Raw genomic sequence first — 16,282 nt, 5'->3', positions numbered from 1 at the left:
CAACAAATGTAAAAGGCCTTAACTTCAAACAGATGCTCAAGTTTTAATTCATTTTGAACATCATTGTTTGTTTTAATAATGGAATTTAATAATTTAATAACATAAGTATCTTTTCAGCTTAACTATCGTAACTACAGAGATGCTGGGTGTGCTTCCAGTTCTTATTCTCCTTTTCATTATTAAGACAGATTTAGAAATACTATACCTAATCTTTCTCATGTCATATAAACATATAAAACTATAGACTATTGGCAGTATGTAGCTAGATATACACAAATGTCTATAGTACATAACTGAATGTGTATAAGTTCTTATGATGTATGGTTAAATGCATAGCAATGCATATAATGTAGTAAAATGTATATAATTAATCACTGCAGATGGTGACTGCAGCCACGAAATTAAAAGATGCTTACTCCTTGGAAGAAAACTTTTGACCAACCTAGATAGCATATTCAAAAGCAGAGACATTACTTTGCCAACAAAGGTCCGTCTAGTCAAGGCTATGGTTTATCCAACGGTCATGTATGGATGTGAGAGTTGGACTGTGAAGAAGGCTGGGTGCCGAAGAATTGATGCTTTTAAAGTGTGGTGTTGGAGAAGACTCTTGAGAGTCCCTTGGACTGCAAGGAGATCAGCCCTGGGATTTCTTTGGAAGGAATGATGCTAAAGCTGAAACTCCAGTACTTTGGCCACCTCATGCAAAGAGTTGACACATTGGAAAAGACTCTGATGCTGGGAGGGGTTGGGGGCAGGAGGAAAAGGGCACGACAGAGGATGAGATGGCTGGATGGCATCACTGACTAGATGGACATGAGTCGCAGTGAACTCCGGGAGTTGGTGATGGACAGGGAGGCCTGGCATGCTGCGATTCATGGGGTTGCAAAGAGTCGGACATGACTGAGGGACTGAACTGAACTGACTGATGGAGTTATTATTAGAAAACTTCTAGAGCATTTACTTTAAAGTTAGTCTTGTTTTAAATGCTTAACATGTGTCTAGAAAATTAACTCTAGTAAAAATTCTATGAGGTAAGTACTCTTACTATCATACTTGAATGAAAATTGAGGAAATATAAGAATAGGGCAATTAATTAAAACTGACCAAGGCCCCTCAGCAAATATCAAATGGTGCTGAAACTCAAATTCAGGCAAGCTGCCTCCGGTATTTGTCCTCTTTAATACACTATGCTATACCATGACATAATTCAGAAAACATAATTTGATTTCACTGACCATTGGAGAAAGAATCTCAGGTATAAATAACAACTATAAAAATACTGAGTTGGCCAAAAAGTTTGCTCAAGTTTTTCTCTAAGATGTTACTGAAAACTCCAAACAAACTTTTTGGCCTACTTGATACTAATATTTACACTGAGGAGTTACATAAAGTTTCATAAAAGTTTTGTGTTCATCATCCCTAATGAACTTCAAATCCAAGGTAAATAAATGTTGTTGAATAAAGTTGAAGTTACGATACCAAAAATATATTACAACTTACGAGGTGCTTCACTTTTGTTGAACAACTAAAAAAAAAAAATTTTTTTGTATTCCTTGCCATGGGAAAGGCAGTGGCCTTTCCCATGCTGAGTTTCATGCAGCTTCTTTTTTATGTTCTTGCAAAAAGATGAATGAGATGCAAGTCAAAGTTACTTTCATTCATAGTTGAAAGGCAGAGATCAGTTGACCTATTTGCTCCGTCATCAGAGAAAAAAGATGAGAATTGTGATAGAATATGTGTCTTGGAGAGAGTCTTAAGAGCCTTACTTCAAAGAAGGCTATTCTTTAAAATAGAAAGCACTGTAGATTATGATACAAGGTAATATTCAACCTATTCCAATTCATTGCAGATATATCTTATTTCTTTACACTGGGCTCTCTTGTAAAGTATGGTATCCAGACTGTGAGGTGATAGAAAACAAATGGACAGAAGAGTACTACATAAACTTTCACTCTTTAGTTTTATACCTTTTTTCTTTGACTTTCATAGGAAACAAATTCTAAATATGAGTAATTGACTCTTCAATTTCCCAGCTTTGGCTTCAAATCTATTTTATAAGCTTCAAAATCGTTTTAGTTTGAACAATCAAAATAGATGTCATACATACTTAAAGATCTTTTTAAATCACTTATGAAATCAGACAGAGCAGGTCAGGTACCTTTTCAGTACGTGTATTAAGTACACATTTAAATGATTATATATAACATTGCCACAGTAGGCCTCTCTGCCATCCTGCCATCTTCATGTTCCAATACATTTATAAACCCTTTTTGCTATGCCTTTCATAAACCAGCAGTGGTATCTGTTTTTGTTTGTTTTTGAGCGTTTCAATGGTTTTATTGTAGACGGCATGAACAATTTAAGCAGATCATATAAAAATAAATTAGAAACTAATGAAAATAGTCTGTCCTCTATGAAGAGGGGGAAATGACCTGGTATTGGGAGAGGGAGGAACCTGCTGATGGGCTGCATCTCCTGAGCCAGGTGGGCGGGGGCCCAGGCCCCACACCTTCTCAGGATGTGGGCCGACCCTCCGCAGACAGGCCTCACTTGGCTCCTGACTTGCAGGCACTTTCTTCTCATTCTACGTGTCGTCCTGTTTCCTCCCAGCAGTTCCCAGCATCCAGACTGCCCGTAGCGGCGGTCCAGACCATGATGGGGGAATAGCCCCCACGACCGCCCCCACCCATGTGTTGGCGATGCTGACCCTCTTGAGTGGGGTGTAGCAGAAGGTGTACAGGAAAATGTTGAAGAGGCCCAGGGCGCCCCGTGAGCGGGTTCACGTCCCAGGTCAGCAGGGCAACTCCGGGAACCTCACAGCACGTGGCGAAGGACAAGGAGAGCAGCGGGCTGATCTGTCCACGAACCAGAGGTCTGTTCTTTGTCCTGTTCATGTTTGAATCAAACGGAACCTCAAAAAACTGATTGATGAAGTTGGCAGCGCAGGAAGCCAGGCCTGTTCCAACAAAAGCAAGCAGGAAGCAGGAACAGGACCAGTCAAAAGGCGCTGGAGCCAGGACGAAGCCGGCCGAGGTGGTGCTGACGACCAGGGCTGTGAGTTTGATTTTGGACAGCCGGGCCAGAATTCCAGGCAAATCATCTGCACGGAGCTACATCTCTTTCCACTGCTTCTCTTCTTTCATCTCTTTCCCCAGAACTATGGAGCCCTCAATTACTGAGGTGGGTTCTAGTTCTATCAGTGCTTTTTCATTTGGCTTTCTGGGCAGAGACAGGCTGGGGGGTACAAGAGGTCTCATCTTGCATATTTCAGCTTTGGCCTCATCCAAAGAAGTTTTTTCAAGGAAGGGAGATTCTGCTGGTTCTGGCTTCGGTTTTATTTGCTGCTTGAGGCTTCTGTTTAGTTGTGTGATGTACATGAGCTGGAGGAAGTTAACGTGTTGAAATGTGACCCACTGCTGATTGATGTTCCTGAGAAGATGCAGGAATCTACGAGGTGACTCCCGCGTGGCTCTTCTTTCTAGATACCAGATGCATCCTCCTCCCCAGCCTGTCAGGAGGCGTGAGGAGAGATGTGCGGGGATGCGGCCATCACGCAAGAGTCCAGCCGCCCCCTGGGAGCCCCGTGTCCTCTCTCCTCACCAGTTGCTGGGCGCCGCCATCTTTCTTCCCAGCCCCTTCGTGGGAAGAGCTCTTTTTTTTTTTTTTTTTTAATATGCAATATACTGAAAGTTTGGAGAAGGCAATGGCATCCCACTCCAGTACTCTTGCCTAGAAAATCCCATGGACAGAGGAGCCTGATGGGCTGCTGTCTATGGGATCGCACAGAGTCAGACATGACTGAAGCGACTTAGCAGCAGCAGCAGCAGCATACTGAAAGTTAAAAGTTGTACATGTACTGATAAAAGGATTTTCTCCTTAATCAAAAGAATGGTGAATGTATAAAGTAAATATTACTCAACCTTTAAGAGAAGCTGTGTTTTCATTCTTGCACCATTTATTATATAAAAACAAGGTAATAATCTCCTTCAGCTTGATGGAAAGAAACCTGTGCCTAATTCTGATATTCTCTCTGTATTTAGGATTTGTATTTTTTCTCATAATAACCTTCACTTATCTGTACAGAAATTATAAACGTAACCTGCAGTGAATCTGAGTCAGAATTCCTGATCTACCATTTATTAGTCATGGTAACACTGAGAAAATTAACTTTTCTGAGGATTTACTTCCTCTTCTTTTAGTAAGGTTTATACTACTTACCCCACAGAATTATTGTGAAAATAAAACAAGTTAGAATACTTAAAATATTTAGTAGAGTACTTAACACATACTGTACTCATTGTACATAATGTAGGTGCTGCTGTTACTTTGGGCTTTCCTTGTGACTCAGACTCTGTAAATAATCTGCCAGCAATGCAGTACACCCAGGTTGGAGCCCTGGGTTGGGAATATCCTCTGGAGAAAGGAATGACAACCCATTCTATTCATGCCTGGAGAATTCCATGGATAGAGGAGCCTGGTGGACTACAGTCCATGGGGTCACAAAGAGTTGGACATGCTGAGTGACTAACACTTTTACTTTTTCACTGTTGTTTTTGGTATTTTAAGATCTCAAATGACTTTAATAAGTAGCTAACCCAATCTTAGGCAAAAAAAAAAAAATACACAACACTTACTTTACAAAAACCATAGTTATTCTGATTTGGTTAGCTAAGATCCTGAGGGATAAAACCAGGAAGGTACTTCCTTTTCAGAATAAGACAATTAAAGGAGTCATTTATAAATATGAAATCAATGATGGTTGTAAAATTTAAAGCTAATCTATTAAAATTTTTCCTATTTTCAAACAACAACTGGAACATAACAACTGGGGGAGGGAGTTACTAATTATAAAAAAAAAGGTATATTCTAAAATAAATGTCATTCATCTAAGTAGTACATAATTCTTTAATGACTAGGCATATTATTAAAGCTTAGGACAATAGTTGACCTATGCGCACAGGTAAAATGACTAAGCACAGAAGTTAATTCCAGATTCTAACAATGCAATTTCTACATTAAAATATATATTTTTAAAGTTTGGTATTATGAGGCCATGCATTCTTATTTATATACTTATCAACATTTTCACTAGGTATTATCAAATATGAAATGACCGCCTCTCCAAAAAATAAAAAAAAAATCAGAATTTGGTATCCTATCATTTTGCCTAGACATTCAATAACATGGTAAAAATCCATTTAATATGGATATCAATTACTAGAAAAGAAAACACACACACACACACACACACACACACACATTAGTTTCAGAATGTCTGAAGAACTTGATTTTCAGTGGAATCCAGTTACAATCCTCAAAGTGACACTGACTCTATTAGAGACCAAGTATAAGTAAACGATCAAGCTTAACAGAAGTGCTTAAAGAGCCATAAGTCAGGAAGAGTTTGAAAGTGAGGCATTATTAAGGTTAACTGTTGTAAGATAAGAAGGTGAGAAGCCTTGACAGAGCAACAAGATAGTTATCACTGCTTTAAGGTAAAAATCATTACTTTAGAAGGGCAATTTAATTTGTTCCTAAATAAAAGAAGATTGATTTTTGTTTTCATTTTGTAGGTTTTATTTTCAAGCTGGGGATGGAGGGTGGTGGGAAGGACAGAATTAGTGACGCATTAAAAAAAAAAAAAAACTTTGTTATGAGAAATTTATAAACATAAGTTTCTTTTTGTGACATTACAAAGTGAAAAATAAAAGTCCCCAAACAATTTAGTTCAACATTATATTTACAAGACTAGAAATTTTCATGAAATAAAGATAATTTATAGAAGAGAGATAAGTCTAGGGAATTGCCAACCTTTTGTATACAAGTTTACCTTAACTGAGTGATTTTACTAATGTTAAGTAATTACTGACAATAGCAAAATGATAGTAATAAGATCTTCAGATGTATTTTATATCTATCTCTAAAAGCAATTGTGAGACAATTTTCAAGGTGGGGATCAGGACTCAAATAGCTCTTTCCTAATTAAGCGAGAACAATTCTCAATTGCCTTTGGTAGAATCTAATCTTCAGAGCATAATGAAACTAAATTGACAGAAAAACACATACAGAGAAACATATAAATACAGTGGATAAATATTGAGTCAGCAAAGTCTATGGTGAAAACAGCTTTTCTTTTTCTCTCTCCCTCTACCTTTTGAAGTGATGACTGTAACCTTGGGCAAGTTTCAGTTAAATATTTTGCTTCTTAAATTGTGCAATAAAAATATCCCTTTCTGCACCTACTATGGGCTAGGTGCTATGTTAGACACTGAAAGTTCAAATACAAATTAAATGTATGTTCTGCTCTCATGAAAATCAAAGTTTACAAATATATCAGATAGCAAAGAACATTCTATAGAATGAGTGTTATAATTGATATTGAATACTTGAATTATCCTCTAAAAATGGATATAAATAGGTAATATCTTTTTTCATTTCTTCACTACCACCAGCTCTGTCAGAAAGTTAAATATTGTAGAAGATAGTAAGAAACTAAGCTCAATGGAAGTTAATAGCTTTATGAAATTTCTGCAACTGTTTTAAACTTGCATATGATAGAATCACCAAATCTTTCACCTTTCATAGTTGGATTACCATTTCTTTCTTATGTTAGTGCCCCTTTACACAACATCTGGGCTTCCCTGGTGGCACAGTGGGTGAAGAATCTACCTGCAATGCAGAAGGCACAGGTTGATATGGGTGTGATCCCTGGGTCAGGAAGATTCTCTGGAGGAAGGAATGGCAATCCACTTTAGTATTCTTGCCTGAAAAATCCCATGGAGAGAGGAGCATGCTGGGTTACAGTTGAAAGGGTTACAGAGAGTTGGACACGACTGATTGACTAAGCATGTATGTATGCACCCAACATCTACTGTGTAGATTACACCGTTCTAGTAAGTTTCATATTCATTTCAAAGAGTATTATGATACACTAACTCAACCATTGCTGCAGAAATGCTAGTCACTTTAACCATCAAACATTATATGGCATTTTCATTTAAATCAGGAACTATTAGGGCTTTTGCATTCACTACCAAGTTGAACTTCTTCAGAATACTCTACCCAGGGTTTTATCTAAATCCACAATGGGTTGGTTCGATGCACGATACTAGATGCTTGGGGCTGGTGCACTGGGACGACCCAGAGGGATGGCATGGGGAGGGAGGAGGGAGGAGGGTTCAGGATTGGGAACACATGTATACCTGTGGTGGATTCATTTTGATATATGGCAAAACTAATACAATATTGTAAAGTTAAAAAATAAAATAAAATTTAAAAAATAAAAGAAAATTAGAGAGTCATAGTCTACCCTCAGTGGACTGGGAGATGCTGAAATTAATTTTTCTTGTTTAATTTGTAGTCAGTTAAATCTGATTTATCTCACATCCTTGTAATCTTTGAAATTCTCCAATTTGAGAGTCCTTAGTCCATCATCATAGTCTACTTTGCTCCTCTCTTTATCCAATCCTATCAGGCATGTTATCTGAAAACTCCATTATATGAATAACAATTTCACATAAATCTTCAGTTCTTCATTCTTGTTTTTAATTGAGAAAATGTCTTGTTGAGGAGGGAATGACTTTACATAAACTCTTTTCAAGTCCTAAGTCTGGTGAACACTAAAATTGTGACCTAGAGCTCCTCTAGTCTGACTACTTTCCAGGCTGTTTCTCTTATTTGCTCATGAGTAGGGATCAGTTAGATGTTGTTTCTCTGACACTTTATCTACTTGACTAAAATATTCTTCCACATCTTGAACTTGACTCTTCTAATACAATACAGATTTCAGAATTTAACTTATGGTCTTTCTTTCCACACCATGTCAATTGCCAGCCTGACTTAACAATTCCTTTCCAATAACCTCCAAATATTATTCAAAGAATAATTTGAAATAATATTTTCAGACTACTATCCTTTTAATTATCCAACTATAGTATGATCCAACTCCAATATTTCTATACTTCTTTCCTACTTAACAGATCCTTTACTTTCTTTCATTTCTAGATCAAATTTCATAGTCCAACAGCTTACCTAATCTCTCATCAAGGTTCTTAACTCACTTTTTCAATATCCTGTCAGTGTCTGTTAGTGTCAATATCTGTTAGTGTCCACAAGGGGCTCATAGAGCATTGTGAAAAATGGCCCATTATGGCCATCTGACAAACAAGGGATGAAGTCACAGGGGCCACATTGCCCTGGTGACATCCTGCTTTTTCCTTAAGGTGATATCCTGTTTTTCCCTGCTGGTGCCAGTTTCTCAAGACTATGTGACAACCTGACCGTAAGACCCCTCTATGTGACCACAAGACCCCAGCTGCTGCTCAAGATAAACTAAGGCCCTCTCCCTTTGGGGCACAATTTCCTATCAATGGGGTAAAAGAAGGGGTAGCTGTAAATGGAGAGCACTGGTTTCTCTCTAAAGCCAGTCACTTTCTTTCTTCCTATAATAAATCTTTGTCTGCCTGAATGCCTGGCTCACCTTACACTACTGATCTGATAAAATCACCCATTTGTGAATTTGGCCACATTCTTTTTCCTTGCCTCTAGATTCCAGGGGCAGCCAGTCTCAAATTGGCCTTTAGTGATTCAAAGCTCTGGGTATGCAGCCTTCTCCCACATTGTACCAAGATTGTTTAGTGTGAAAAGTAGAATATGGCAAAAGTGATAGTATTAGGTCCTAAAAGGCACTGTAACTTGTGATTCTTTCTGTCTCTGTCTTATCACTTGCTGTAGGGAAACCATGTTTTGATCAGCTGTATGAAACCTCTTAACAGCCATGTGAGTGAGCTTGGAAGTGAATCCTTTGGTCCTCATCAAATCTTTAGAAACTATAGCTCATATAAATCAATATCACGACATAAGCAACCCAAATAAAAAATGATGGCTCACACAGTAAAGAATCTGCTCCAACGTGGGAGACCTGTGTTTGATCCCTGGGTTGGAGAGATCCCCCGGAGGAGGCCATGGCAACCCACTCTAATATTCTTCCCTGGAAAATCCCCATGGGCAGAGGAGCCTGGTGGGCTACAGTCAATGGGGTCGCAAAGAGTTGGACACGACTGAGAGACTAAGCACATACATATATAGGAGACTTGATTAGAGCATTTACTTCAGAAAACTTGCAATGTAATGTCTTTCTCTTCCCCTTTGAGTTGTAAATCTCCCAGGTATTTTTGTCAGTTTTATAACCTAGAAATATCTTTCTCAAGTACCAGGGAGCCATCCCTTTGAAATGTAACCATCAAGAAATACAGTGCCCCTATTTTCCAGTCTCTGTTGGGGCATATGAGCCTAACAATATTATGTGCTAATTTAGAAAACACAGAAGACCTCATTACTTTGACCAGCTCTTAATGTCCTTCAATACTTTTCCACTAGCTTAAGTCAACATTTCAAAACTCTCCTGCCTTTTGGTTAATAATTCACTTCAGTCTCTCTTTCTTCTTGCAATAGTATTGAATAAAATCTTCCTTACCTGCTTAACTTATTGGGTACAATCTTTTTGACAGCACCCCTGTGTATGTGCTGTGATTACCTAGGGGGGCACCAAGGTGTTAAGTTCAGTTCAGTTCAGTCAGTCACTCAGTCATGTCCGACTCTTTGTGACCCCATGAACTGCATACCAGGCCTCCCTGTCCATCACCAACTCCTGGAGACCACACAACCCAATGTCCATTGAGTCAGTGATGCCATCCAACCATCTCATCCCCTGTCGTCCCCTTCTCCTCCTGCCTTCAATCTTTCCCAGCATAAGGGCCTTTTCAAATGTCACCTCTTCTATAAGGTGGCCAAAGTATTGGAGTTTCAGCTTCAATATCAGTCCTTCCAATGAACACCCAGGATTGATCTCCTTTAGGATGGACTGGTTGGATCTCCTTGCAGTCCAAGGGACTCTCAAGGGTCTTCTCTAATACCACAGTTCAAAAGCATCAATTCTTCGGCACTCAGCTTTCTTCACAGTCCAACTCTCACATCCATACATGACCACTGGAAAAACCATAGCCTTGACTAGATGGACCTTTGTTGACAAAGTAATGTCTCTGCTTTTTAATATGCTGCCTAGGTTGGTCATAGCTTTCCTTCCAAGGAGTAAGTGTCTTTTAATGTCAAGTCTGCAATACCATCTTCAGTGATTTTGAAACCTAGAAAAATAAAGTCAGCTACTGTTTCCACTGTTTCCCCATCTATTTGACATGAAGGGGTGGGACCAGATACCATGAACTTAGTTTTCTGAATGTTGAGCTTTAAGCCAACTTTTTCCCTCTCCTCTTTTACTTTCATCAAGAGGCTCTTTAGTTATTCTTCACTTTCTGCCATAAGGGTTGTGTCATCTGCATATCTGAGGTTATTGATATTTCTCCTGGCAATCTTGATTCCAGCTTGTGCTTCTTCCAGCACAGCATTTCTCATGATGTACACTGCAGATAAGTTAAATAAGCAGGGTGACAATATATAGCCTTGACATACTCCTTTTCCTATTTGGAACCAGTCTGTTGTTCCATGTCCAGTTCTAACTGTTGCTTCCTGACCTGAATACAGGTTTCTCAAAAGGCAGGTAAGGTGGTCTGGTATTCCCATTTCTTGAAGAATTTTTCACAGTTTATTGTGATCCACACAGTCAAAGGCTTTGACATAGTCAATAAAGCAGAAATAGATATTTTTCTGGAACTCTCTTGCTTTTTCCATGATCCAGCAGATGTTGGCAATTTGGTCTCTGGTTCCTCTGCATTTACTAAAACCAGCTTGAACATCTGGAAGTTCACGGTTCATGTATTGCTGAAGCCTGGCTTGCAGAATTTTGACCATTACTTTACTAACGTGTGAGATGGGTGCAATTGTGCGGTAGTTTGAGCATTCTTTGGCATTGCCTTTCTTTGGGATTGGAATGAAAACTGACCTTTTCCAATCCTGTGGCCACTGCTGAGTTTTCCAAATTTGTTGGCGTATTAAGTGCAGCATTTTCATAGCATTATCTTTTAGGATTTAAAATAGCTCAACTGGAATTCCATCACCTCCACTGGCTTTGTTCATAGTGATGCTTCCTAAGGCCCACTTGACTTCACATTCCAGGATGTCTGGATCTAGGTGAGTGGTCACACCATCATGATTATCTTGGTCATGAAGATCTTTTTTGTACAGTTCTTCTGTGTATTCTTGCCACCTCTTCTTAATATCTTCTGCTTCTGTTAGGTCCCTACCATTTCTGTCCTTTATTGAGCCCATCTTTGCATGAAGTGTCCCCTTCATATCTCTACTTTTCTTGAAGAGATCTCTAGTCTTTCCCATTCTATTGTTTTCCTCTATTTCTTTGCATTGATCACTGAGGAAGGCTTTCTTATCTCTCCTTGCTATTCTTTGGAACTCTGCATTCAAATGGGTATATCTTTCCTTTTCTCCTTTGCTTTTTGCTTCCCTTATTTTCACAGCTATTTGTAAGGCCTCCTCAGACAACCATTTTGCTTTTTTGCATTTCTTTTTCTTGGGGATGGTCTTGATTCCTATGTCCTGTACAGTATCACAAACCTCATTCCATAGTTCATCAGACACTCTGTCCATCAGATCTAGTCCTTAAATCTATTTCTCACTTCCACTGTATAGTCATAAGGGATTTGATTTAGGTCGTACCTGAATGGTCTAGTGGTTTCCCCCACTTTCTTCAATTTAAGTCTGAATTTGACAATAAGAAGTTCATGATCTGAGCCAGTGTCAGCTTCTGGCCTTGTGTTGGCTGACTGTATAGAGTTTCTCTATCTTTGGCTGCATAGAATATAATCAATCTGATTTCAGTGTCGACCATCTGGTGATGTCCATGTGTAGAGTCTTCTCTTGTGTTGTTGGAAGAGGGTGTTTGCTATGACCAGTGCCTTCTCTTGGCAATACTCTATTAGCCTTTGCCCTGCTTCATTCCATGCTTCATTTGCTCAAAGGCCAAATTTGCCTGTTATGTCAGGTGTTTCTTGACTGTACCTTTCAGAAACTATCATTCTGTGCTTACTTTAATTCCATGGACCCAAGATGTAAAAACAGGGAATAGTAAAACAAAAACAATATTATTTATAGAATGCCTCTCCCTGGGAAAGATTGAGGGTGGGAGAAGGGAATGACAGAGGATAAGATGGTGGGATGGCATCACTAACTCAATGGACATGAGTTTAGGTAGGCTTCAGGAATTGGTGATGGACAGGGAGGCCCGGCATGCTGCAGTTCATGGGATCACAAAGAGTCGGACACGACTAAGTGACTGAACTGAACTGAACTCCCTCCCCAACCCCTTTCTCTGTTCCTCCTCTCAATTTCTACCCCATTTAACCTCAGTTTCAAAATAAACAGCTGCAGAGAAAAGTTAGCTAATATAACTGGGACTTTGTGATTCTAATAAAAGCAAAGGAAAATTTTTCTTCTTCTCATTTCTTAAATTGTATTGTGCTTAAGGATTCTCCGTAGCTCCTTTCTAATCCAACAAAATCTCCAAACAATTTCATCTACTGCCAGATCTTCAATTACTATCTGTCTTTTATCTTAAGTGGGATAGAAACATGCAACTTCCACTTGGAAGGGGAAAGCTAATATCAAGTCCATAATGGGGAATTTCAAAATTACATGCCCCTTTCCACCACTGAATATACAACATAATCCAAGAGAATATAACCACTATATATATATGATTGGATATATAATATGTAATCCAATACTGAGGGGAATTCTTAACATGAATTCTTCTGTATCATTTTTAACGTGAGTTACTGCCATAAAAAGGGTTATTATATAAAGAGTACTGGTAACTGTTGAATGCTGTTGATCTTCATCAGAATTCAATGTATTTTTATGCATAAAACTTCTTTCCTGAGATCAGAACATGTATTTCGAATGGTCTGTGGACAGCTGATATACACTACAAAAGAAACAAATAAGAAGTGAAATTATTCTTTCTTTATCCAAAATTAATTTTGCAATAAACAAGAATTAATTTTTGTTTATTAATTATTGTTAATTAATAAGAAGACTCATGTTATTAACTTGTTATTAACATGTTAATAACATGTTATTAACATTAATAACATGTTAATAACATGTTATTAATTAACTCACATTTTTAATGAGTTAATTAAAAATGAGTCAAACTGATTTTAGTTTGAGTCAAACTGAGTCAAACTGATTCTGCCCCCTTACAAAACTGAACATGGAATATGATTACCCGTCTTCATGTACACTATTGCTATTCAAGATCAGGTTACCAGGTTTTCTCAATTGGATTTTTAGAAGTCTTATCACTGTTATACAGGCTTTTAATATGACACTATATTAAGTGTGGTAAATAGAAATAACATTCTACACAAACTCCTGCACACAAGCTTTACTCACAATTTCCAAAACTTGGAAGCAACCAAGATGCCCTCTAGTAGCTGAGTGGATATATAAACTGTGGTGCATCCATACCATGGAATTCCTTTCAGCATAAATATCAATGAGTTATCAAGACATGGAGGAACCTTAAATGCCTATTAGTAAGTGAAAAAAGCCAATCTAAAAAGGAAAAGACAACCTTCAGAATGGGAGAAAATAATAGCAAATGAAGCAACTGACAAACAACTAATCTCAAAAATATACAAGCAACTCCTACAGCTCAATTCCAGAAAAATAAATGGCCCAATCAAAAAATGGGCCAAAGAACTAAATAGACATTTCTCCACAGAAGACATACAGATGGCTAACAAGCACATGAAAAGATGCTCAACATCACTCATTATCAGAGAAATGCAAATCAAAACCATTATGAGGTACCATTTCACACCAGTCAGAATGGCTGCCATCCAAAAGTCTACAAGCAATAAATGCTAGAGAGGGTGTGGAGAAAAGGGAACCCTCTTACACTGTTGGTGGGAATGCAAACTAGTACAGCCACTATGGAGAACAGTGTGGAGATTCCTTAAAACCTGGAAATAGAACTGCCATACGACCCAGCAATCCTGCTGCTGGGCATACACACTGAGGAAACCAGAATTGAAAGAGACACGTGTACCCCATTGTTCATCGCAGCACTGTTTATAATAGCCAGGACATGGAAGCAATCTAGATGTCCATCAGCAGATGAATGGATAAGAAAGCTGTGGTACATATACACAATGGAGTATTACTCAGCCATTAAAAAGAATACATTTGAATCAGTTCTAATGAGGTGGATGAAACTGGAGCCTATTATACAGAGTGAAGTAAGCCAGAAAGAAAAACACCAATACAGTATACTAATGCATATATATGGAATTTAGAAAGATGGTAACAATAACCCTGTATACGAGACAGCAAAAGAGACACTGATGTATAGAACAGTCTTTTGGACTCTGTGGGAGAGGGAGAGGGTGGGATGATTTGGGAGAATGGCATTGAAATACGTATAATATCATATATGAAATGAGTTGTCAGTCCAGGTTCAATGCATGGTACTGGATGCTTGGGGCTGGTGCACTGGGACGACCCTGAAGGATGGTATAGGGAAGGAGGAGGGAGGAGGGTTCAGGATGGGGAACACATGTATACCTGTGGCAGATTCATTTTGATATTTGGCAAAACCAATACAATATTGTAAAGTTTAAAAATAAAATAAAATTAAAAAAAAATAAAAAGGCTCCATATTCTATGATTCCAGTTATATGACGTTCTTGAAAAGGCAAAACTATGGTGGCAATTAACAACAAAAAAATCAGTGGTTTCCAGGAGTTGAGGATGGAGGGATAAATAGGCAGAGCACACAGGATTTTTAGGGCAGTCAAAATACTTTGTATGATATTCTAATAATGGATATATGTTCTTATGCATTTGTAGAAATTCATAGAATGTACAACGTCAAAAGTAAACTGTACCTATTATGCAGAGTGAAGTAAGCCAGAAAGAAAAACACCAATACAGTATACTAATGCATATATATGGAATTTAGAAAGATGGTAACAATAACCCTGTGTACGAGACAGCAAAAGAGACACTGATATATAGATCAGTCTTATGGACTCTGTGGGAGAGGGAGAGGGTGGGGAGATTTGGGAGAATGGCATTGAAACACGTATAATATCATGTATGAAATGAGTCACCAGTCCATGTTCGATGCACGATACTGGATGCTTGGGGCTGGTGCACTGGGACGACCCAGAGGGATGGTATGGGGAGGGAGGAGGGAGGAGGGTTCAGGATGGGGAACACAGGTATACCTGTGGTGGATTCATTTCAATATTTGACAAAACTAATACAATATTGTAAAGTTTAAAAATAAAATAAAATTTTAAAAAATCATTAGATTTAAGTGCTTGCCACATTAGTAAAGCTGATGTAATCTCTAAATAATGTTATGAAAATTAAAGATATTTTAAAAAAAAGTAAACTGTAAAGTACTATATATACAGTTCACTTTTGGATGATTATGATGTGTCAGTGTAAGTTCATCAATTCTAACAAGTATCCCTCTCTGATGGGGATGCTAATTAATCGAGGAGTCTATGCCTGTGTGAGGACAGGAAGTATATGGGAAATCTCTCTCTCAATTTTGCTGTAAAACTGAAAATGCTCAAAAAATAAAGTCTTAAACCACATAATATAAACTTTACCATCTTAACCAGCTTTAACTGTATAGTTCAGTGGTGCTCCACTGCTTTGCAGCAGATCTCTAGAAATTTTTCATCTTGCAAACATGAAAGTACTGTCTACCCATTAAGCATCTCCCTATTTCTCCCTCACCTAGTGTTAGTAACCCCCACTGTACTTTCTATTCTTATGAATTTGACTACTTTAGATACTTCACACAAGTGAAATCATACAGTATTTGTCTTTTTGTGCATACCTTATTTCACTTAACGTCCTCAAGGTTCATCCATATTGTAACATGTGACAGGATGTCCTTCTTTAAGGTCAAACAATGTTCCATTGTATGTATATAGAACATCTTGTCTATCCTTTTTAACTTTTCAACAGACATGTAGATCAGTTTTATGAAATGTAATGGTATCATTCACTTCCTTAAACACCTGTAGTAACATCCTTGGATAATACTTGGATAACATATTTGGATAATCAGTATAAGTGATATGCAATTAGTAATTTGATCTGCTTTTTAATTTAACCTACTTAGTCTCATATCTCACCATTCTCCCTGCCTTGCATTCTTCCTGTTAACCTTTAATTTGTTTATAGTGAACTTCTTTTAGATTTTCAAGCTCCTCAGGATTATTCTCATTTTTGGACTTTATATTGTCTTCTCTATCATAAACACTGTTTTTGTTCAGCAAATTTCAATTCA

At 38.0% G+C, this 16,282-nt stretch overlaps 1 pseudogene; it reads right to left on the bottom strand.

Annotated features, from left to right (window-relative positions):
* Nucleotides 1-2,579: 2,579 nt before the first annotated feature.
* Nucleotides 2,580-3,590, bottom strand: LOC113893533 (annotated as a pseudogene).
* Between the last annotated feature and the right edge of the window lie 12,692 nt (nucleotides 3,591-16,282).

This window comes from Bos indicus x Bos taurus, chromosome 5, assembly GCF_003369695.1.
Source record: "Bos indicus x Bos taurus breed Angus x Brahman F1 hybrid chromosome 5, Bos_hybrid_MaternalHap_v2.0, whole genome shotgun sequence".
In the NCBI taxonomy this organism is placed as follows: domain Eukaryota; kingdom Metazoa; phylum Chordata; class Mammalia; order Artiodactyla; family Bovidae; genus Bos; species Bos indicus x Bos taurus.
Note: the sequence above shows the minus strand (reverse complement) of the source record. Positions and strands in the feature narration are given on the sequence as shown.